Genomic DNA, 24909 nt, shown 5'->3' on the forward strand with positions numbered 1-24909 from the left:
AGCATTATTTACAATAGCTAACATATGGAAACAACCTAAGTGTCCATCAGTAGATGAATGGGTAAAGAAGATGTGAGATACACACACACACACACACACACACACACAATGAAGTATTATTAAGCCATAAAAATGAATGAAATTTGCACAACATGGATGGACCGAAAGCACATTATGCTGAGTGAAATAGTCAGAGAAACACAATTATGATTTCACTCATATGTGGAATTTAAGAAACAAAACAGGGGCCCCTGGGTGGCTCAGTCAGTTGAACACCTGACTTCAGCTCAGGTCATGATCTCGTGGTTCGTGAGTTCAAGCCCCTCAGCGGGCTCTGTGCTGGCAGCTCAGAGCCTGGAGCCTGTTTCAGATTCTGTGTCCCCTTCTCTCTCTGCCCCACCCCTGCTTGTGCTCTCTGTCTTTCAAAAATGAATAAACATAAAAAAATTTTAAAAAAGGAACAAACAATGAAAAATGGAGACTAACAAAAATACAAACTCTTAAATATAGACAACAAACTGGTAGCTGCCAAAGGGGTGGTGGGTCTAAGGGAATGGGTGAAATAGGTAAAGGGAATTAAGAGTACATACTAACACTGATGTGCATTAAGAAATGTATAGAATTATTGGGGCGCCTGGGTGGCGCAGTCGGTTGGGCGTCCGACTTCAGCCAGGTCACGATCTCGCGGTCCGTGAGTTTGAGCCCCGCGTCGGGCTCTGGGCTGATGGCTCAGAGCCTGGAGCCTGTTTCCGATTCTGTGTCTCCCTCTCTCTCTGCCCCTCCCCCGTTCATGCTCTGTCTCTCTCTGTCCCAAAAATGAATAAACGTTGAAAAAAAAATTTAAAAAAAAAGAAAAAAAAAAGAAATGTATAGAATTATTGAATCATTGTATTGTACACCTGACTCTTATAACTATGTTAATTATATTTCGACAAAGAAGAAAATATAAGCATTAAAAAAGTTAAGAAAATATTAAACCTGGGCTGAGTTGTACTGTATCTGTTTTTCGAACAGAAAAGAAAATAAATATACAGAAGTCATTTTGAAAAGTTCACAAATGAGAGAGGATTTATGGAAGACCTTGAATAGAGAAAATACAGGCGTTGTTTCTTTTTATATAAGGAATTCTGTAAGTGGAAGCAGGACTGTATACAGAATATTTGTTTGGGTGAGAATTTAGTGAGGATACAAATGTCATTCAAGGAGTAATTTATATTTTATGATGATAAATAAAGACGGCAGCAACCAAGAGACCACCTTCAGCATTTTTAATTTAATTAGATAAATTGCTTATAATACTTTCTGTGGTCAAAAGTGATTGCATACACTTTGTTATAAAACATGCTTTCCTAAATGATTAATATTTCTCATACTCAGAAATAAATAACTGAAATCCACAAGGAAGAGATGGCAAACAGTTTAGAAAACAAATAGGAAAAATGAACCTACTACAAATGAATAATATAACTGCACTGAAGGAAAGGGGTGGAGGAAAATAAGCTAAGTAGCTAAGTAGCTTTATTATATATTATATATAATATTTTTTTGAGAGAGAGAGAGAGCAGGCACACTCATGAGTAGGGAGGGGCAGAGAGATAATCCCAAGCAGGCTCCAGGCTGTCAGCACAGAGCCCCATGCAGGGCTGGATCTCATAACTGTGAGATCATAACCTCAGCTGAAATCAGGAGTCAGAAATTTAAGTAACTGTACCACCTAGGTGCCCCTCTGAGCAATTTTTTATCTCATTTTAATTTTGAGTTATTTTATGAAAAACAAATAAGACACTAATTTCTATGACAGCCTTATTTAGTGACATAATATCAGGAATAATATTCACCTTCGAAGAGTATGTAGTGAAAATGGATATAACCCTGAATTGGTGGTTTGAAGAACAGAATCTATGCTCCCTGTTTGCTTAACAGTACAGGACACTGACAAGTGTTATGATGGATGTGAGTCCTGTTTTTCTCTTTCTTAAAATGTGATGAAGTAATAATAAAATTGGATTTGGAAGTATAACTAACTCAATATACATATTTCTTATGTTTTTCTTATATATCATTGTAAACTTAGAATATGTTGTTGTTGTGGTTGTTGTTGTTGTTCTGAGTCTCTGTGACTTTGTTTGAAAATGAAAATGATTATTATGAACCATAGAGAGATTTTATTTTTTTTAGATTCAAATAGAGTAAGTGTGAGAATGTTTTTTAATGCATGGAGCTTTATGTGAACATACTTCATGACAGTGGTTGCTTTTTTAAGAATAAGCTTACTGATGATAGGAAACATCTTGTATTTTTTCTTAACTCCAGAGTTGGTCATGGTGCCCAGAACATTGATATGCATCCGGGCAATCACTGACTTCTATTAAATACACTATAGCATGGATTCCTGTATTTCAAAGTGGAGAAATCATGTGGTGCACACACTTTTCAGCTTTAGTGGATGGATTGCACTTTGAAAATTATTGTAAATACAATGTTTTCATTATTCAGAAAATTGTTAACAATTTTTCTCTTAGCAGCAAACTTCTATGTACTTAAATCAGTAGATGTTGGCACATAATAGCACTAAAGTGAAATGGCATTACTTAACACGTTCTATTATACACTATTGGATATAGGACTTTTGTGCCATTATCCTACTTTTAATTGTTAAAGTCACTCAAGTCTTGAAACTGAGACTATGTGATAGCAATTTCTAAACAGAAGTTAGGTAAATATTCTTGTAAATTAAATTTAACATACATATGTATCCAATTATTAAGCTTAACATTTAAATGTCTCTTTCTAGGGGCAATTCTCAAGGTAAATAGCATTTGTAACACAGCTACAAATCATCTTAGTTTTAGAATAAAATCATAATGTTTATTTGGATAATTTATTTTTGTTTATAAAATAATTGCATATGCTGTGGATATATATAATGCTTGAGAGACAAAACCTAGCTTTTTTTTCAGTGTTATTTTTTATTTGAGTGTGATTTGATATGGGCTATACTTTTTTTCTGGGCTGGCTTATACTGAATAAAAATATATATGAATTATTCAACAATATGTTTTTCAACATTTTTTTATTCCGCAATATGAGAAACAAATTTTACCTCCTGCAACAAATAATAACTAGGTTTAATGTGCTTTCCTAGAAGAGTTTAGATACAGTTCTAACAAGTAAGTTTCTAACCTCTCTTTGAATAATCACCTGTTGCAGCAGAAATTATGTGTCTGGAATGGAAACAGTAACACTATTAAATATAATAGAGATTATTTGCTAATTTGGTACTCTTCATTTTCCCGAACCTAGTAACTTCTTTGAGAAAGCGAAATAACAGCTGTCAGGTATCAGTGATGTAAGGATTCATCAAATTACTAAATACATATTAAAATAAGCATGGCATTATTTGATCTGATGGTTGCCTTTGTGTGTTCTTTGTAATTAGTGGAAAGTAAATTGTTATTAAAGAAATGGGCCCAAGAGCATTAACAATGTATGCACAATCATATGTGCAAGCTTAGAGCTTTTGGGATATTTGGATATAATTCTGATTATTTATTTTAAATCCTGTAATTATAGTGCTTCCAGATTTACAAAATAAGGAAAATAACTCTTCCTAGAATTTCAAATAAAATCGTGGCTAGCATCAAAGCTTTCACACCTTTCCAGAAAGTCTGCACATTCTGATGTTCTTGAGTTGAATTCATTAGTAATATACATTTATGACTTGTTGATTGAAAATATATCTGATTCCAAATGCTGTGTATCATTTCAGATGAAATAAAAGTAATGTGAACCTTAGTATATATGTATTTCATTTAGAAAGTATGCATTCTATTCTTGCAGGAAATGGCCTATTTTACTTTTCTTTTTTAGTTTTTTTAAAAATTTTTAATGTTTATTTTTTGAGAGACAGAGACAGAGTGCAAACTGGGGAGGGGCAGCGGGAGAGGGAGACACAGAATCAGAAGCAGGCTCCAGGCTTTGAGCTGTCAGCGCAGAGCCCAACACGGGACTCTAACCCACAAACTGTGAGGTCATGACCCAAGCTGAAATCGGACGCTTAACCAACAGAGCCATCCAGGCACCCCTACTTTGCTTTCCTTTTTAAGTAAAATATATACATGGATGTTATTCAACTAGCCAAACGATAGTTCTGGAAACTGAAAAGAGTAAGTAGGATTAAGATGAAAAAAAGAAAAGTGTAGGCCATTTTACTTGTAGAAGTTTATTAAAAGTCCTAAATAGCATACTAACTTGAAAGCAATAGTGTATTAAATATACTTGAAAGTAATAGTATGTTAAAAATCATAAAACCATAATTGTATTACTGAGAATATACAAGCTAAGATGTTAGAAAAAGGTGGCCCTAAAATTCAGTGGTTTAGTAATGGCAAATATTTAATTATCTCTCATCTAATAGTCAAAAACAGGCATGGTTGGAATGCCTCTGCCATTCTCAGCATGTGGATTCCAAGGATGTTACAATCATAATAAGAAAGAAAGTCTAAAATAAAGGAAATGACCCAGAAGTTGGTCACATCACTTCTACTGACAAACTTTGTCTTAAGCCACATGGGTCAAAAACGCTGTAAGAGAAATTAGGAAATGCTGTTTTCAGTTGAGAAGCCATGATCCCTCCAGAGAGAGAAAGAGGAGAATGGACACTGGGGCATAGGTAATAATCACCACTATAGTGACCTATGCCATTATCCACTGAGTGTCCATTGTATTGTTCTTCCTACAAAAAGAATTTGCATTTCCTTCCCAAGGAAGCAAATCAGCAGTGCTATCAGTTATGGCATCTGACTTGACAGTGTAGGAACTCTGAGTTGATTAATGCAAAGTTCTTTCTATTATGTCTTGTCATGGTTCTAATACAGTCTGATGTCTTATTAACTGAAAGAAAAAATTGTTCTCCCTTTTCTACTCCCCACCACAAACTTACTACACAATGTGGAACTGAAAGAAGAAAATTACATTTAATTTATTCAGGGCATAAACAATGAAACCCCTATCAGTCAGTTGCCCCTATCTACCAGTGGGAAAGGTTTACAAAATCTCCTTGCCCTGGTAATGGAATAAATTTCTTAATTAGCCTATATGACAGCCCAATATTCACCTTTATTAATTTCTTTCTTATTGTTTTCATGGCCCCAGTATTAATTTTGCATGTTTGTTTGTTTTTTGTTTTTTGTTTTTTGTTTTTTTTTCCATTTTGCTATTGTCATTCACAGCCCAAACTACAGTTTTCATAGGCAGCTTCCTGAAGGGACAAGTTTGGCGATCTGAAGATTGCATTGGGGATTGAATTTATGTAGGCCAAACTTGTAACTCTTCTGAAACAAAATTCTCTCAAAAAATCTGCAAGATTCAGCAACTATCAATAAATTCTATGTGAAAGTAGTGTATGTAATGTTTTCTTTCCAGTAATTGTTCATAAAGTTGTCAAATAATGTGGTAGTTTTAAAGCATGTCCATATGTCTCTTGAGGAAAAACAGGGAGTAGTTATATTTTCATAAGGCTTTAAAAATGCTATCTAAATACTTTGTATTCATGAAGGAAATAAATATTTCTTTCCCTTATGTGCGTATGTAGAAAACCTGACAATAAATAAATTTCAGATGACAAGGATTGAAAAGAGTCAACGAAATTGGAAGCTAATAAGTGATATGAGAATTAGATGGCTTAGTGTTAGAATAATGGCATATAACCTTTTTATGTTATAAGAGAGTAAAAGCTTGATCAAAAAAGACATGAAAAATTCACTAGAATTTCCACAACTAAAATTGTGGAAGAAGAAGTATTCTGTAATTCTATAATCATTCTATAATTTTTAATAAACTAAACATATTATATTTTGGAAAATCATCAAATTTTTATTGAGCTATGATATATACTAAAGGTTGATAAAGACAACATTGTTTTATGTGATAGAATTTTCAAATTTTATTGCCATTCCTAAAATTGTATTTAAAGGAAATTATGTTCATGTTTTTATATAGACAGAAATTGTAAAATAGTACATAAGTACACTAATTTGAGCAGCCTTGAATTGGGTTCTATAAAAAGTGAAGCAGTAAAGAGTAGAGAATATATTTTTATTCACTCTATTAAAATAAATCTCTCACACGTGTGCTGCAGTTAAGCTTCAGCAGTAGGAATAATAATCTGGAATGTAGCATTCAAGTAGATATAGGTATGCTCTATTCTGAAAATTCTCTATTTCATTATCAGTTAAAAACAGTAAAAATGGTGATGGATTTTACTAATGTGAGCACAAACCACTAATTAGAGGCCAGTCAGTAGAATTGTTTTGAAAGAAGAGAACTGTAAGTCACAAATTAATCTTATCAGGAATTATACAAAAGAAAATGAGTGAAAGAAGAACGTTACCTTTCAGTACAAAGGCACATAAATTGGATGCATTCAGTAACACAAAAGAGAAAATTATTTGTAATGATTGTGTATTCTTTCTAATGTTTGAGTTCCTTGTTCCATAACTTGATGAGATTTTTCTTACAAATACCTCAGACAGCATTGCTGTGTTACTTTGTACAGTATTCCTAAATTTCCATGGTGAAATTTAAAACATAGATGGATTTTGAAATACTTTAAAGAAAGTAACCAGATAATATGTAAATAATAAACACAAGACATAATCTGATGCAGGCTTTTTAATTTTAACTTTTAGTTTTTGTTCAATAATGGGAAAATTTTGATTCATACAAAGGTTAAAATAATTGCAAGGAATATTGTCAATCTCATAGTATTTCAGCTATAACAGTAGCAACAATACATTCAACACCCACCAGAAATACCTCTTCCTTGGAAATTTAACTTTCCATCCGTATTTTAAGGGCATAGAAAAAAACGTGTAGGATATATTTCCCAAACTATATTTAATGATTCATACTTAAGCATTCTCTAATAGGAAAATGGAGAAGAGAGTTGTTACCACAACACAGATGGTTGTCACAGTGCAATGGTGGCATCTATTGGCATATGGTATATATGACATGAAATTGCCTGGATTTTTTCCCAAGTCTTGCTTTCCTAGAGCATGCCATGTCTAGCTGCTGAGAAGATATGGTTCAAATCAGCACTTTCAATTTGATATGAACAAAACAGTTTAAAGCCAACACTACAAACAATCAAGAAGATTTTAATTTTTACTATGGATCATAAAAAAGAATGAGAAGAAAAAAGAGAGTCAGTATTTATCTCATGACAGTTCAATGTTTGTCACTATGCTCCAAGGTTGTTCAGATACAGTATGCTAAAATTTAACAAATGAAGATCAGAAAGTCTATTATAGATGACGATGATAGATAGACAGACAGACAGACAGACAGATATAACAAGCATTGAACTACACAATGGAAAGTAAAAAGGAGATTTTAGCCCTTGGAACTCTATAACCTAGTGATAACAGCATGTATTAAGTAGAGGAAGGATCACAGAAATATGTAGTTACTCAGCATGACAATAAATTAAGAAAAATAAATGTATGAAGCAAAATAATTCAGGAAGAGAATGTCAAGATACTATAGATGTGCTAGAGATTACAGTATTCTATAAGCAGTGTTGTAAATCAAAGTAACTTTCTTCTGTTCCTTTTATATTGTGATATAAATGTTAATTGATTCGTAAGTTTTTCACTGTTCCACCTGGAAAATTAATTTCTGAACTTGGCAATTAGTGCACTGAATTACAGCAGAGATGCCTTATTGTGGTTGCGTTGATACCGTGAGAGCTAGGTGGGTAGCTACCGTGAGGACACTGTATCTCTGTGCCTTCAAACCCCAAGGCTGAGTCAACTGAGGATAGTGTCCCAGTCTTTGAACCCTTGCCCTAAATGGAATTTGTTTCTTCTGAAGTACTTTTATTAACTCTTCATTTACCTCTTTTTTCCAGAATCCAATAAGGCAATTTCTTACTCCACAAACGCGGGTGGCCCTGATATATGCACTGGCAAAACCTGTCTCTCGAGGTATGTAAGAATAGAGAACTGTGCTACAGCTGTGGTTGGTCATAGGCATGTGTTTTAATCTTTTTTATTAATTCTGTGTATTATGTTTTGACATAAAAAAAAAAACTAGTGTTCCTCCTGAGACCCTACAAAGTACCTCTAGTTCCTAGGGGAACTGTCATTAACATTGAAATTTTCTTTCAGTGCATTAATCTCTCCATGTCATCACTCAGTCACCTTTGTAAATTAAGACCCAGACACAAAACAGCAAGTTTCAGAGAGAAAAGGATATAGAGACAATCAGTTAGTTGGCATTTACATTGCATTAAACTAACTTAATGAAATATCTCCTGGTATTAAAAAAAACAAACAAACAAAAAAAAAAAACGTTTGTTTTGCCAGAGAGCATTTTTCCTCACAAGCACAAAGCTTTGGACTATTATCGATATAGAAAAATAAATTTCCTTATTTGTACAAATACTGCAGATAATTCTGCCAGTTTGGAGACGTTGAGATACGGATCCTGGATCATTCTTCCTGGCTGTCAGCAATCAAGTTCCATACACAATTGCTCAATTTACCTTCAATCTGAATAAGCACTAAGCACTTCAGTGCTGATACAACACAATATATAAAAAGAAAACTTTATGCTATCATATGATAGATGAAAAAGATTCCTATTTTATCATTGTTAAAGTTTTCTATGGATGTAAGAGAGTATAAGGTTTTGAGTAGCTATTAAGTAACTCAAAGGTTTTTGACAATCTTGACCAAAAATATGGAAGTTTCCTGATAACACAGAGTGTGCACAATTTAGAACCTGGTTGACTTATTTCACCCAAGTACTTCAAGATCTGGAGACCTTACTGTACCCAGTTACTTTTAATTTTGGTGGGAAACTATTGTTTTCTCTATGAAGCTAAGGGCACTTGGTTACAGAGGCATACTGGGCCATATTTGAAATATTTCATGTGAACTATTTCTTACCATTGATGACTTAAAGAAGAATAGTTTGGTGAGTGCCAGAGACAAAGACCAGGTTGGAGCAAATTCACAGGGACTGGGAAGAAGGGAGTAGGGAACAGAAGTAGAGAAGCCCTTTTTGGAAAGGCTTTACTCTAAAGTGGAGGTAGAGAGATTTAAGAAACATTATTTTTAGATATTTGTATAAATCAGTGCAGACTTAATCATGGTCTGTGTCCCTATGAAAGAGTGTCGAGCATAATATGTGGACTTAGGGTAGTTTAGCTTGGTCAGATCATGGGTGGACATCCTGATAGCAGCTACTACTAAGTGAGCAGTCACTGTACAAGAAGCATTCTTCTAAGTGCCTCACGCACATAATCATGTTATAAGTGCATGAATGCATGTGCACACACATAATCACACAAGAATAGAAATATCATTATCTTATTTTTGTAGAAAGAAACCAAGCCATAGACAAGTAAGTGATTTGCCAAAGATAAAAAGATACATAAATGGAGAACAAAAGTCCAAACAGTACATTCTTGTTACCAAAATGGGCACCCTTTCTGTTACAGAAAACTGTTTTTGCTTTGGGAGAAAAACCCAGAGACCAGGGTGAAGCATATTATATATGATCCAGAATGGTTTGAAAAGAGTTTGTAAATAGGATTAAGGAAATCTTTGAGGCTTATGTGTGACTTCAAAGTGGCTTGTAAGTGACAGGGATACCTATGAAAGATTTGCACATCTGAAAGAGATACTGGCCATGAAATGGCCAGAATGCAGACTATTCCAATAGACCATAAAATGAAGGCATAAGATCATACTCATTGTATAATCACATGCATAGAGAAGAGAGAATGAATTCCAGAAAGTGCATCATCTTTCCTGAGACATGAGGGCAATGGGGAGAGAGAAAAAGGTCTAATATTCAGTTCCAAATTATGAAATTGGGAGACTTAGGGGATATGTTATCAAGATCAAAACCAGAGTCGGTTTGGATTTTTAAAAAATGGTGAGGCTGTCTTAAAAATAGTTTTATAACATAGACAAATATTTAAAACATAAGAATGGAAGTCAGGAGATGGATCCTAATGGTAAATGCAACTTAAGATGTCATGTGCATGGAATTAATATCCATTAATTAATTCATTCAGAAATATTTCATCATCTGCTCTCCTCTGAGCAGAGTCAGGTATAGCAAGTATAGGATTGAAATAGATAGAGACCTAGTGTGCTCTCAGCAGTTTTACTGCAAAATAAAAAATATATATAAATGCATAAATAAGTAATTAAAATACATTGTGGTAGGGTACCTGGGTGGCTCAGTTGGTTGACCATTTGACTTTCATTTTGGCTCAGGTCATGATCTCACAGTTTGTGAGCAGCATGGAGCCTGCTTAAGAGATTCTTTCTCTCTCCCTCTCCGTCTGCCCCTGCAATGCCAGCACACACACACTCTCTCTCTCAAATCAATCAAACAAGCAAGCAAGCAATAAAATTGTGGTAATTGCTAAAAAACCAAAGTAGATATTGTATTACTGTATGTGAGAGGCCCTAATCTAAATTTGAAGATGAACACCAGGGAAGGCTTTCAGAGTACATAAAATTTTCATGAGAGAAACAAGAAAATGTTCAAAATATAGAAATTTGGAAAACAACTGAAAATAATGACAAGAGAGACAAAGAAGTAACACTTTCCTAGATAGAAGTCAAGCCAATGTATAGATCTTTTTTTTTTTTTTGGTAGGAACTTTCAAATAGTTATTTAAGAGGAGATGTTTAACAATTTCCAGCTAAAGCTTTCTGGTATAAAACTAAAAGAATGCATATGACTTGTAACTGAGTAGCTCCTCTCAGACAGAGGGAAGACAGCCCTCTGAACATGTTAAAGAACATAGGTATATTTAGCAAGCAAAGACAGGAAACAAGGGCTGACACCCTCAGAAAGGAGAAAGGTAAAGCACAATAGTGAGAGAAAAATATAAAGATTTTGGCATGCAGGCAGAGAGATTTCTTATACTGATCAGAATCTAACAGACCAAGATAAAGCCAGTCCCTGAACACTGAATGAATGTAAATACAGGGAAGGGTTAGTGAACACAAGCATCAAACATCAGAAGGAATTTCAAATGTGTGTCATTCTGTTTTTGTTCTTGTTTATTTTTTTTCTTTTTTCTTTTCTTTTCTTTTTTCTTTTCTTTTCTTTCTTTTCTTTTTCCTGATGTCTCTTCAATTGCATGATTTTCCATTATATTGGACAAAGACTTCTGGCCCCTTTCCAAATGGACAGGAGTCACCTAGATAAGTGATCTGTTATACAGATAATTCCACCTTCTCCCTTTCCTCTCGTTCACGTGCATAGTTTCTCAAAATCTAACAAATGCTGATTTACAGTGTCTACAGTCTGTCCGTTCACAGTCAAAGGACCTATGTTTGGAACCAGGAAGAAACAATGTGCCAGTCCATGAGAGACCTCATGCTTGCTTTCAACTATCATGCAGTGTTTTTTGTTCTATGACCAGCTTATTTCACTTAGCATAGTAATGTCCTTCAGGTTCATCGATGTTGCAAATGGCAGGATTTCCTTCATTTTTAAGGCTGAGTAATACTCCATTGTATGCATATTCTGTTCATCTCTTGGTGGATACTTTGGTTGTTTCCATATCTTGGCTATTGTGAATAGTGCTGCTATGAACATGGGAATACAAATATCTTGTTGAGATTCTGATTTCAATTTTATTTGGATCCAAGTATATTTTGGGATTGCTGGATCATTTGGCGATTCTATTTTTAACTTTTTGAGAAATTGCTATACTGTTTTCTATAGCTGTTGCACCATTTTACAATCCCATCAACATGAATTCTTACATGCTATTGGTTGAAGTTTCATTTGCAAAAAGTTGCTGTGTGGAACTTTTGACTTCTCTTTCAACATCTTCAGTTTGCAGCAAACCCTCTCATCTCTATCTGGCCATTTCTTACCACCTCCATCATTTCATCTTCAGACCAAACTGCCAATGTCTCTTACCCTAATTTTCCCCCAGCTGTCTCCAATTGGCTTTTCCTTCTTCCACCCCTTTCTTTTCCTTTTATTCTCCAACAGTAGGTAGAGTGCTCCTGTTAAATGAAAAATATATCATTGTAGTCTTCTCCAAAATTTGCAATGCCTTCACATCTCATTCAAAATAAAGTTGAAGTTCTTATAATAGTAGATACCTTTCTATAAGACCATAACACCTGCCCCTTCCTCATCTTTCTCATCTGATTCAAGCATAATCCCATTTCTGAGCCTTTTATTCATTGTTCTTTATGACAGGTGTACTCTTCACCCAAATTTCATTATGTTTAATTTCTTCCCCCATATCCTTCAGACTATTATTTACATGTCATCTTCCCTGTGTGGCCAGCGCACGCACACACACACACACACACACACACACCCTTCCATTAGCTTTCAGAACTTTACTGGTTTTCTTCCTATGCGCTAGTCACATCAGATATATCACTTATTTAGTCTTTTTGTCTTTCCTATAAAAAGTGAGCTCTATATGAACAAGGATGTTTGGTTTTGGTCATTGATGTATCCCCAGTGCCATAAAAGTGTTGGACACATAGAAAGTACTTCGTAACTATATATTGAATTATAAATGTTACATTAAATTATATATATATATATATAATATCTACTTTATAATATATATTTATATTACATATATTTAATTTATATATATTACATATTAAATGTTATAATTGTACTGAGCACATTAAAATGTTACATTACGGGGTGCCTGGGTGGCTCAATCAGTTGAGCATTCGACTTCAACTCAGATCATGATCTCGCAGTACATGAGTTCAAGCTCTGTTTGATACCTGTTCAAGCCCCACAGCAGGCTCTGTGCTGACAGCTCAGAGCCTGGAGGCTGCTTCAGATTCTGTGTCTTCCTTTCTCTCTGCCCCTCCCCCATTTGCACTATGTCTCTCTCAAAAATAAATAAAAATTAAAAAAAATTAAAGTGTTTACATTAAAAGTGATGAACAGAATTGTGGTTCAGAATTGCCTATACTGCTTATATTGTTCTCTCCTGTTTCTAAACTTTTCTCCCACTCACTTTTGCTCTGTCTTCCAATATGAATTATTAACATATGATAATCCTTAATTTTACCCCTTTAGTAGTCATGAGAAATAGATGGCTTCTTTACCTGCTCCAATATATTTTCTTCTCCCCTATCCTCTTAGCTATATTCTCAGTTGTGATACCTGTTCGTATGGACTATTGTGATATGGGATTAGGAAGAAAAAATAAACATATAGGAGAATGAGAGGTACTGGATTTATTCCACGACTTAACTTGTTCTTTTAAGTATTTAGTTGCAGTTGACCCATTTTTTGTTTTCATACCAGCATTTTAATCATATTCAAGGGGCAGTCTATAATTATACAATATCATAAGAATGATTATTACTGAAGATATACATATAAGAATACATTCAAAATATATTCTATTTTATACATTTGTAAGATAAATTCAACAAGAAAATATCAATAAAATGGATATAAAATCTGAATATTTATTATATTCTTTTAGTAAAGTACTTAATATTATATAAATACATTAATTTTAATAAATAAATTTTTTCTATTCAGAGAAATGCATTCCTCCTTCAGATAAAATAGCTCAAACTGTTATATATACATATGGAAGTATAATATTTTTTAATAAACTACAAATTAATTTTTAATGTTTTAATGTAAAGTATTTTTCATCCTACATGGCATTGATAAAGTTATGGCTTTTTTTTTTATTTGCTAGAAATAGAAAACAAATATGGTTTAAAGAGAGAGCTGTTTACTTCAGAGTGTCCAAAAACTATGTATACAGCTATCCCTGTGAGTTCTTCTCTTGAACATTCATACTTTTTACATATTTCTTGACATTAAGTAAAAGACACAGGAAATCTCCCAGAAGTTACTAAGCTTGCCTTCATTTGCCTTTTGATGAACTATTCATATATTTTGTAAGAGCAGAAGAAAAATAAAATATGAGAATTTCACTTTTATAAAACAGATGATCTGTGGAAAAAAATGCGGCATACCTATAAATGTAGATCTTTTTTCAGGCATATGTAAGTCTATGTGATTGAACATATGGGTTTATGGTTGAGAACAAGTCATAATTTTTTTCAGAGTAGTGCATGCTCTCATAATATTAAAAATTTGTATTTTCTGGTTCTGATGAGTAATACTATCAAGATAAACAGTAGACAAAAATGTAATATTTGATTGGAGGTCATAAGTTAATCTGCCTACTATATTGGAAACTCCTTGTAGTTTTTTTCCCCCCCAGGGAAAGGAATGCAATAGAGATAATATCTTTTCAAATCCATAATTTCCCTGATTTGTAAAGGTATCATAAAGGATTGTCTTGAATATGTGCTGCTTATCAGAAAATTTTAAAACCTGGAAGGAAAATATAGAATTTCCTGTTTTATCCAAATAAAGAAAAAACAATACTTATATTTATTTTTATAGCTCTAGCATTCTGTGGCATATTAAGAACTGAGGCATTTTGGGGCACCTGAGTGGCTAAGTTGGTTAAGCGTCCAACTTCATCTCAGGTGATGATCTTGCAGTCCATGAGTTCGAGCCCCATATCGGGATCTGTGCTGATAGTTCAGAGCCTGGAGCCTGTTTCAGATTCTGTGTCTCCTTCTCTCTCTTCCCCTCCCCCAGTCACACTCTGGCTCTCTCTGTCTCTTAAAAAATGAATAAATGTTAAAAAAAATTTTTTTTAAAGAACTGAGGCATTTTAACAAATAAGAAGATGAGTGTTAAATGTATCAGGTAAAAATTCCTATATTTCACCAATGATTTAAAAAGTGAAATTTTCTTTGTGTATAGACCATTAAGGCTTAAAAAAAATTATAAAAGATGAGAAATGCTAAGAAATCTGTCTGAATACATACAATAAATAGTTTGGCCTTCACTAACATGTATTTGATTTGGTTAAGTTATGTATTCATTGAGTCTGGTAATTTCTTCATCTGTAAAATATAAACAACTTTGATCTTTGTGTTGGCCACTAATATTTTAATCACAAGCATCAGCATACAATCCAAAATATCTCAAGGGAAGAAAGGAGATGTTGATTTTTATAATTGGCAGGTACAATCAGAGAAGCTGGATTCATGCACAACTGGATTCATACATTCAAATGTGACCAGCTATCTGTCTTCTTTTATTGATCACTTATTTTTATTCTTAAATAGACTTTCTGCATGCAACGCAAATATTGATTCTTGGAATTCCAAGCTTACTTAATCTATCCTTAACATGAATTAGTGATGCATATTGAAATTGAAAGATATATAGGTATCTGTATGTGTATATACATATATCTCTCTCCAAAGTTTAGGTCAATTCCAGGAAAACAAAAATAAAATATGCTGATTGTTTGACTATATGTTAAATTCATGCATTTTGGATAATATAAAATATATTGATTGGGAAGCATATGTTTAAATTTTTTTAATGTTTATTTATTTTTGAGAGAGAGAGAGACAGAGCATGAGCAGGGGAAGAGCAAAGAGAGAGTGAGCTACAGAATCTACAGCAGGCTCCAGTCTCTGAGCTGTCAGCACAGAACTCGACATGGGGCTCGAACTCAGGAACTGTGAGATCATGACCTGAGCCAAAGTCAGGTGCTTAACCGACTAAGTCAACCAGGCACCCCTTTGGGGAGGCATATGTTAGCACCATAGTTCTAATAGAGAAGTTGAAACGAAAGGAAGATGGAGCATCTGGGTGGCTGTCGGTTGAGCATCGGACTCTTGATTTCAGTTCACGTCATGATCCTAGGGTTGTGGGATCAGGCCCCATGTCCATCTCTGTCCTGAGGGTGGAGTCCACTTGGGATTCTCTCTCTCCTCTCTCTGTTTCTCCCCCAGTCAGATGCACGTGCTCTCATTCACTCTCTCTCTGAAATAAAAAATAATAAAAATAAATGTATAAATCAATTAGATAAAAATGAAAGAAAAGCTCTATTTGTGATATATTTTCTTTTTCTACTAAGAATAAAATTCAAATTTAAACTTGTGTTTCCTTAACTAAAATTCCTGGACATGGAGATTATCCTTTTAAAAGAGATACCATTATTATTTTCATATTTTTTGACAATGCGGAATAAATAAAAATAACATTGTTTCAGTTATGTAGTAAATAAATAAAAATATGAATGCCCAAACCATTTGACCTTTAAACATACCTTTTTTGGGGGCGCCTGGTGGCTGCATCGAATAAGTGTACGACTTCACTTGGGTCATGGTCTTACGAGTCGATTCGTGGGTTCAAGCCCTGCTTCGGGCTCTATGCTGACAGCTCAGAGCCTGGATCCTGCTTCTGATTCTGTGTCTTGCCTCTCTCTCTGTCACCCCCACCCCCCACCGTGTTCTCTCTGTCTCTCAAAGGTGAATTAATGTTAAAATTTTTTTAAATACCTTTTTTAAAAAATAAATTACCCTCTAAAAATTTAATACTCAGTTATAACATTACTGTTTTGTACATTAATATATTTGTATATTTCTTTAGTCCAGTCATCCAAACAACTAATTATGATTATAAGTGTAATTTTTTAAATAATAGCTTATATATTCTCCTGTATGATAGTTAGAATTGAATAAATCCAAATATATACAGTGTCATTCTAATATAGTACTATTATTTAACTCATTAGCTGTTCTTTTTTTCCTAATAACTTAATGCATGAGAACAAGGCTTAGAAGGCTGTTCTCAGTCACACAGCATTGTTATATCCTATAAGGCATTAAATTATTGATTCTTGAACATGATATATCAACAGATATATTTTTATTCACAATCCTCAGAAATAGTGTGTACTCTTCTTTGTCAGAACCCATTCACTGCTTTGGTGATAGAAGTTATGCCTGAAATTATGTTTGTGAACACTGTAGCATTTGCCTATGAATTGGCTTATGTAAAATTGTTTAAGGAAATGATAATACTTAGATAACAATGCCCTTATTAATTATTACATTATGTCTTCTGAGACTTTTCAGGATTTTAGTTACCTTGTATTTTTCTTGGAAATAGCATCCTAATTATAAATGAAAATTTAAAATTTTAATACCATTTTGCAAAGTATCAAATTGTAACTGTTGCAAAAATCAGTGCTTTTTAAAATATCTCTGGACTAATAAATTTAAATTTATTGTATAAAACAATATCTTTAAATCCTAAAGTTTCTATTTAGGTTGTACATTTTCTTTTTGGCACCCCTGAGTAAAAACAAAACAATTTATAAACATTATGACTCTGAAATCTGTGTAACTTAAGAAGGACCCAATTATTTTGGTTTTAAAAGTTTATAATGGAAAAATAAAGAAAGTTCATAAGCTGGGGTATAAGATCTACTAAGCATTTATTGGCCATGCCCTATTACACTTGAGAAAAATTGCTACTGTCAGTTTTATAAAAAAACAACAAAAAAAGTGATGTGAACCATCCTCATGCTATATTTCTGGATGAATGCCTAATTTTAAAAGCATAGCACAAAAGCTAGGAGAATTATTTGTGTTGTCTGCAGCATTGACATTGAGATTTATTTATGTAAGTAATTTCAAATAAAGGGTGAATAATTCAAAATAGACACAAGGAAAAAACTGAGATTTTAAAACAATTGAATATCAAAATGCAATTAAAACCTTCATGAATCCCTCATATTCCCATTGATCATATTCCTATCATCTCTCTTTGGATTTGGTGTCTTTTTAACTGCTCTCCCTCTTCCTCTTCTTTCTTTCTCTCCTTCCCTCTTTTTTCTCTCTGATAAAGGATGTAATCCAGATCTTAAAAAAAAATCTATCTGAAATCATAAAGACAAAAAAGCAAGCTAATAGAAGCCAGGCAAAAGTTACAATAGACAATTCACTGATAGTTTACAGCATTTAGAAATTATAATATAGAAACCATAAAGATATTATCCTATATATTCTTATAATATTTTAAATTATTGTTTAATCTCCATTGAATTAATTTATACATTGTATCTGCATAGATTTTTATAAATTGTGTTAGGTAAAAATCGAATTTTATCTTGTTTTATATGGATTATCTATCATTCCATACTTGGTTAAGTATTAAGTGGTTGATAACTTCCAAAAGAGTATCAATTTTATCTGTACCATACACCATGCATGAAATTTCTGTATTGGTGTTGGTATTTTCTGGAATCTTCATTTTATTCTGTTGGTCCATTTGACTTGTTCATGTGCCAGTACCACATTTTCTTCAGTTATATAATTATACATAATTTTCTAAAATGTCATGGATGTGTCTTTGCACATTGTCTATTCACTTATTTCTGTCTCATATATGTGTGTATATAATATATACACATATAATATACATATGCATGTTTTATATAATTATTAAATGCATAATATATGTGCTGTATGTATATATACCCACATATATGCATATATTATATATTTACATTATGTGTGTGCGTGTGTATATATATATATATATATATATATATGGACACACGCACACACATCTCTCCTTATTCATATATATTCTATTCAGTATCCTTGTTGGCTTTTAAAACACATAGTGACAAGTTGATTCTAAAATTTTAATGAAATACAAATGTCTTAGGACTGCTGGAACTACTTGGAAAATGAGAATAAAATAGAAAATTTAAAATCATTGTTTTCAAGTTTTACAACAAAGCTATACTTATCAAAACAGTGCAATATTGGCTTAAGAATTTGTTTTTTATTTTGGGGCACCTGGGTGGCTCAGTTGGTTAAGCATCCGACTTCGGCTTAGGTCATGATCTCACGGTTCATGGGTTTGAACCCCACTTCAGGCTCTGTGCTGACGGCTCAGAGCCTGGAGCCTGCTTGGGATTCTGTGTCTCCCTCTCTCTCTGCCCCTTCCCCACCCTGCTTTCACTCTCTTCTCTCTGTGTCTCTCAAAAACAAATACAATATTTAAAAAATTTTTAATTAAAAAATTATTTTATATTTTTAAGTTTTATTTATTTATTTTGAGAGAGAGAGAGAGCATGAGTGTGGAAGGGGCAGAGACAGAGTGAGAGAGAATTCTAAGCAGGCTCCGTGCTGTCAGTGCAGAGCTCAACATGGGGCTCAATCCCACAAACCATGAGATCATGACCTAAGAATTGCATGCTCAACTGACTGGGCCACCCACTGGCCCCATTGAGAATTTTTTTTTTTAGTAATTTGGCTATTGTTGAAAGTGCTGCTATAAACTTTGGGGTACAAGTTCCCCTATGCATCAGCACTCCTGTATCCCTTGGGTAAATTCCTAGCAGTGCTATTGCTGGGTCATAGACTAGATCTATTTTTAATTTTTTGAGAGAGCCTAAATGTCCATTAACTGATGAATGGATACAGAAATTGTGGTTTATATACATAATGGAATACTATATGGCAATGAGAAAGAATGAAATATAGCCTTTTGTAGCAACGTGGATGGAACTGGAGAGTGTTATGCTAAGTGAAATAAGTCATACAAAGAAAGACAGATACCATATGTTTTCACTCTTATGTGGATCCTGAGAAACTTAACAGAAGACCATGGGGGAGGGGAAGGAAAAAAAAAAGGTTAAGAAAGGAAAGGAGCCAAACCATGAGACTCTTAAAAACTGAGAACACACTGAGGGTTGATGGGGGGTGGGAGGGAAAGGAGGGGTGGTGATGGGTGTTGAGGAGGGCACCTGTTGGGATGAGCACTGGGTGCTGTATGGAAACCAATTTGACAATAAATTTCATATTAAAAAAAAAAGATTTTTTTAAAATGCAGTAAGATAGGTCTAAACACACATCCACTTACAAAGTTGTTTTACTTAATTTTTAACATGCTACTGAAATAAATCAAAGGGAAGGTAAAATTATTTTCAAGAAATGAGATGGGAAAACTAAGTATGTGGAAATAGTAAATCCAGAATATACTTCATACCATACAACAAAACTATTTTGAGATGGCTCACAGTCCTAAACCTAAAAATTAAACCTACAAGCTACAGAAGAAAACTTCCAATAATTTTCTTTTAAATATTGTGTCAGTGGTTTCTTGTAACAACTGAAAAATCTGAACCATGACTTCAAAAATTAATAAAACTTTCTTCATTAAAATTAAAACCATGTAGTTCACAAAAGACACATTTAAGAACATGAAAATACCATTAAAAAGCTGAGATAAATTTTAAAATAGTATGTAATGGCAAAAGGTTTACTCCAAGTAAGAATTTCTATAACAATAATAAAAAGAACATCTCAATGAAAAAAAATCTTAAAAAAAAATAAATGGCCAATATGCATGTGAAAAGGTATTCATTATTATGAGTAAACATGGAAATGTACATAAAAATTATCACTTCACACCATTTGAATGATTAAAATTAAAAAGTCTGACATTGATTGCCAATTATCATTAAAAATATGGAGAAACGAAGTCTTAATACGTTGCTGTATGTAGTATAAAATTATTGAACCATTTGGGGATACAGTTCATGATATTTTTTATTAAGTTAAATATACACCTATCTTATGACCATGCAATTTCAGATAGAGGAAGTTGCTCGTGCTAAATATAATAGGAAAATAGCAGTAGAATTACTGAGTGATTGAGTAAGCATATTTTACTTTTATAATAAACTGCCAAGGAATTTTATAATGTGACTGTACCATTTTACATCCCACCAAAAGTGAATGAGCACAGTGAAAGACAATAGCAAGGAAACATCTGTTTATATTGAAATATTAAGGAGATGTCTCTGAGGAGGTGAAATTTAAACATAGACATGAAACATGAAGAAAAGCCAATCATATGAAGAGATACAAACATGTACATTTTATGTTAAAGCCACAAGGTAGAAAAGAACTCTCTATGTTTGAAGAACTGAAAGAAACTCAGTGTAAATGAACTGAGCACCAATGACAAAATCTAAGGTTGGAAACAGCAGATTGATTGTATTATATGTGCAGTGAAGATACGTTGAAATGCCTCAACCGGAGTAACATAAAAATAATACATGAGTCAAAAAGATCTTCCATGTTATTACATAATAGATTATAGGTACAGAATCCTAAAATAAGCAAACCATGTAGAAAAGAAATATGGAGGGGCACCGGGTGGCTCAGTTGAGTAAGTGTCCGACTTTGGCTCTGGTCATAAACTTACAGCTCATGAGTTAGAGCCCCACGTTAGGCTCTGTGCTGACAGTGTGGAGTGTGCTTGCGATTCTGTCTCCCTCTCTCTCTTCCCCCCCAAAATAAATAAATAAATAAATAAATAAGCATTTTTTAAAAAAAGAAATATGGAAAAGCAAAAAAGATATTGTCAAATGGGGAAAATGTATGTGAGAAAGAACTAGAGTTCGGTGTGTTCTTCATTGTGTCAGTAAAGCCATGGCCATTTAGATTTACTTCTCCAATTTTTTTTTAATTTATTTTTTATTTTTAAAAATTTATATCCAAATTAGTTAGCATATAGTGCAACAATGATTTCAGGAGTAGATTCCTTAGTGCCCTTTACCCATTTACCCCATCCCCCCTCCCACAAACCCTCCTGTAACCCTCAGTTTGTTCTCCATATTTATGAGTCTCTTCTGTTTTGTCCTCCTCCCTGTTTTTATATTATTTTTCTTTCCATTCCCTTATGTTCATCTGTTTTGTCTCTTAAAGTCCTCATACGAGTGAAGTCATATGATTTTTGTCTTTTTTCTGACTAATGTCATTTAGCATCATACCCTCTAGTTCCCTCCATGTAGTTGCAAGTGGCAAGATTTCATTCTTTTTGATTGCTGAGTAATACTCCATTGTATATATATACCACTTTTCTTTATCCATTAATCCATCGATGGGCATTTGGGCTCTTTCCATACTTTGGCTATTGTTGATAGTGCTGCTATAAACATTGAGGTGCATATGTCTCTTCAAAACAGCACACCTGTATCCCTTGGATAAATACCTAGTAGTGCAATTGCTGGGTCGTAGGGTAGTTCTGTTTTTAATTTTTTGAGGAACCTCCATAATGTTTTCCAGAGTGGCTACACCAGCTTGCATTCCCACCAACAATGCAAAAGAGATCCTCTTTTTCCGCATCCTCACCAACATCTGTTGTTGCCTGAGTTGTTAACGTTAGCCATTCTGACACATGTGAGGTGGTATCTCATTGTGGTTTTGATTTGTATTTCCCTGATGAGGAGTGATGTTGAGCATTTTTTCATGTGTCAGTTGGACATCTGGAAGTCTTCTTTGGAGAAGTGTCTATTCATGTATTTTGCCCATTTCTTCACTGGGTTATTTGTTTTTTGGGTGTTGAGTTTGATAAGTTCTTTATAGATTTTGGAGATTAACCCTTTATCGGATATGTCGTTTGCAAACATCTCTCATTCTGTCGATTGTCTTTTAGTTTTGCTGATTGTTTCCTGTGCTGTGCAGAAGCTTTTTATTTTGATGAGGTCCCAGTAGTTCATTTTTGCTTTTGTTTCCCGTGCCTCTGGAGATGTGTTGAGTAAGAAGTTGCTGTGGCCAAGATCAAAGAGGTTTTTGACTGCTTTCTCCTCAAGGATTTTGATGGCTTCCTGTCTTATATTTAGGTCTTTCATCCATTTTGGGTTTATTTTTGTGTATAGTGTAAGAAAGCCATCCAGATTCATTCTTCTGTGTGTCGCTGTCCACTTTACCCAGCACCACTTGCTGAAGAGACTGTCTTTATTCCATTGGGTATTCTTTCCTGCTTTGTCAAAGATTAGTTGGCCATACGTTTGTGGGTCCATTTCTGGGTTCTCTATTCTGTTCCATTGATCTAAGTGTCTGTTCATGTGTCAGTACCATACTGTCTTGATGATTATAACTTTGTAGTATAGCTTGAAGTCCAGGATTATGATGCCTCCTGCTTTGGTTTCTTTTTTCAAGATCACTTTGGCTATTCGGGGTCTTTTCTGGTTCCATACACATTTTAGGATTATTTGTTCAAGCTCTGTGAAGAATGCTGGTGTTACTATGATAAAGATTGCATTGAATATGTAGGTTGCTTTGGGTAGTATCAACATTTTAACAATATTTGTTCTTCTTATACAGGAGCGTGGAATCTTTTTCCATTTTTTTGTGTCTTCTTCAATTTCTTTCATAAGCTTTCTATAGTTTTCAGCATATAGATTTTTTGCCTCTTTGGTTAGATTTATTCCTAGGTATTTTATGGTTTTTTGTGCAACTGTAAATGGGATTGATTACTTGATATCTCTTTCTGTCGCTTCATTGTTGGTGTATAGGAATGCAACCGATTTCTGTGCATTCATTTTATATCCTGCAACTTTGCTGAATTCATCAATCAATTCTAGCAGTTTTTTGTGTGGAAACTTTTGGGTTTTCCATATACAGTATAATGTCATCTGCAAAGAGTGAAAGTTTGACCTTCTCCTGGCTGATTTGGATGCCTTTTATTTCTTTGTGTTGTCTGATTGCAGAGGCTAAGACTTCCAATACTATGTTGAATAACAGTGGCGAGAGTGGACATCTCAGTCTTGTTCCTGACCTTTGGGGGAAAGCTCTCAGTTTTTCTCCATTGAGGATGATATTAGCATTGTGTTGTTCATATATGGCTTTTATGATCTCAAAGTATGCTCCTTCTATCCCTACTTTCTTGAGGGTTTTTGTCAAGAAAGGATGCTGTATTTTGTCAAATGCTTTCTCTGCATCTATTGAGAGGATCATTTGGTTGTTGTCCTTTCTTTTATTGATGTGATGAATCATGTGAATTGTTTTGCGGATATTGAACCAGCCCTGCATCCCAGGTATAAATCCCACTTGGTCATGGTGAATAATTTTTTTAATGTATTGTTGGAGCCAATTGGCTAATATCTTGTTGAGGATTTTTGCATCCAGGTTCATCAGGGAAATTGGTCTATAGTTCTTCTTGTTAGTGTGGTCTCTGTCTCGTTTTGGAATCAAGGTAATGCTGGCTTCATAGAAAGAGTTTGGAAGTTTTCCTTCCTTTTCTATTTTTTAGAACAGCTTCAAGAGAATAGGTGTTAACTCCTCCTTAAATGTTTGGTAGAATTCCCCTGGAAAGCCATCTGGCCCTGTACTCTTGTTTTTTGGCAGATTTTTGATTCCTAATTCGATTTTCTTACTGGTTATGGGTCGGTTCAAATTTTCTATTTCTTCCTGTTTCAGTTTTGGTAGTGTATATGTTTCTAGGAATTTGCCCATTTCTTCCAGATTGCCCATTTTTTGGGTGTATAATTGCTCATAATATTCTCGTATTATTGTTTTTATTTCTGCTGTGTTGGTTGTGATCTCTCCTCTTTCATTCTTGTTTTTATTTATTTGGGTCCTTTCCTTTTTCTTTTTGGTCAAACTGGCTAGTGGTTTATCAATTTTGTTAAATTCTTTCAAAGAACCACTTATGGTTTCATTGATCTGTTCTACTGTTTTTTGGTTTCAATAGCATTAATTTCTGCTCTAATCTTTATTATTTCCTTCCTTCTGCTGGTTTTGGGTTTTATTTGCTGTTCTTTTTCCAGCTCCTTAAGGTGTAAGGTTAGGTTGTGTATCTAAGATCTTTCTTCCTTCTTTAGGAAGGCCTGGATTGCTATATACTTTCCTCTTATGACCACCTTTGCTGCGTCCCAGAGGTTTGGCGTTGTGGTGTTATCATTTTCATTGACTTCCATGTACTTTTTAATTTCTTCTTTAACTTCTTGGTTAGCCCATTCATTCTTATGTAGGATGTAAGTCTCCAAGTATTTGTTACCTTTCAAATTTTTTCTTGTGGTTGATTTCAAGTTTCATAGTGTTGTGATCTGAAAATATGCATGGCATTATCTCGATCTTTTTGTACTTACTTAGGGCTGATTTGTGTCCCAGTATATGGTCTATTCTGGAGAACGTTCCATGTACACTGGAGAAGAATGTATATTCT

General features: G+C 33.9%; 1 long non-coding RNA gene across 1 annotated transcript in view; it reads left to right on the top strand.

The window, feature by feature from the left end:
- The window catches only part of LOC128312843 (uncharacterized), a 161431-nt gene that overhangs the window by 41729 nt on the left and 94793 nt on the right, over positions 1-24909 (top strand). The window contains exon 2 of the long non-coding RNA XR_008292660.1: positions 7913-7988. This is a non-coding gene — a long non-coding RNA (uncharacterized LOC128312843). The remainder of the gene's footprint in view (positions 1-7912; positions 7989-24909) is intronic.

The sequence above is a fragment of the Acinonyx jubatus genome, chromosome F2 (genome assembly GCF_027475565.1).
Source record: "Acinonyx jubatus isolate Ajub_Pintada_27869175 chromosome F2, VMU_Ajub_asm_v1.0, whole genome shotgun sequence".
NCBI classification, from domain to species: Eukaryota; Metazoa; Chordata; class Mammalia; order Carnivora; family Felidae; genus Acinonyx; species Acinonyx jubatus.